Here is a 463-nt window from a genome sequence, read left to right as displayed (position 1 = left end):
TCTCATTTAAAGTTGTCCAAATGAAGTTCTTAGCAATGCATATTACTAATCAAAAATTAAGTTTTGTTATATTTACAGTAGGAAATTTACTAAATATGTTCATGCAACATGATCTTTGCTTAATGTCCTAATGATTTTTGGCATAAAAGAAAAATTGATAATTTTGACCCATACAATGTATTGTTGGCTATTGCTACAAATATACCCCAGCGACTTAAGACTGCTTTTGTGCTCCAGGGTCACATAAATATATATAAAATGGGCTAAAATAAAAGGAAGGAAGGAATGAATGAATGAATAAATATATATATATATATATATATATATCATTTGACAGCACAAAAATAAAATAAAAAAATATATATATTAGTGCTGTCAAACGATTAATCACATCCAAAATAAAAGTTTTTGTTTACATAATATATGAGTGTGTACTGTGTATATTTATTATGTAAATATAAAG

The 463-nt window shown here is 25.3% G+C and overlaps 1 protein-coding gene across 1 annotated transcript in view; it reads left to right on the top strand.

Annotated features, from left to right (window-relative positions):
- LOC107686750 (STE20-related kinase adapter protein beta-like) overlaps nt 1-463 on the top strand; it is an 11,954-nt gene that overhangs the window by 7,195 nt on the left and 4,296 nt on the right. The window lies entirely within an intron of this gene.

Source organism: Sinocyclocheilus anshuiensis, unplaced genomic scaffold (assembly GCF_001515605.1).
Source record: "Sinocyclocheilus anshuiensis isolate Anshui unplaced genomic scaffold, SAMN03320099.WGS_v1.1 scaffold958, whole genome shotgun sequence".
Lineage (NCBI taxonomy): Eukaryota > Metazoa > Chordata > Actinopteri > Cypriniformes > Cyprinidae > Sinocyclocheilus > Sinocyclocheilus anshuiensis.
The sequence above is the reverse complement of the archived record's forward strand: the minus strand, read 5'-3'. Positions and strand labels throughout refer to the sequence as shown.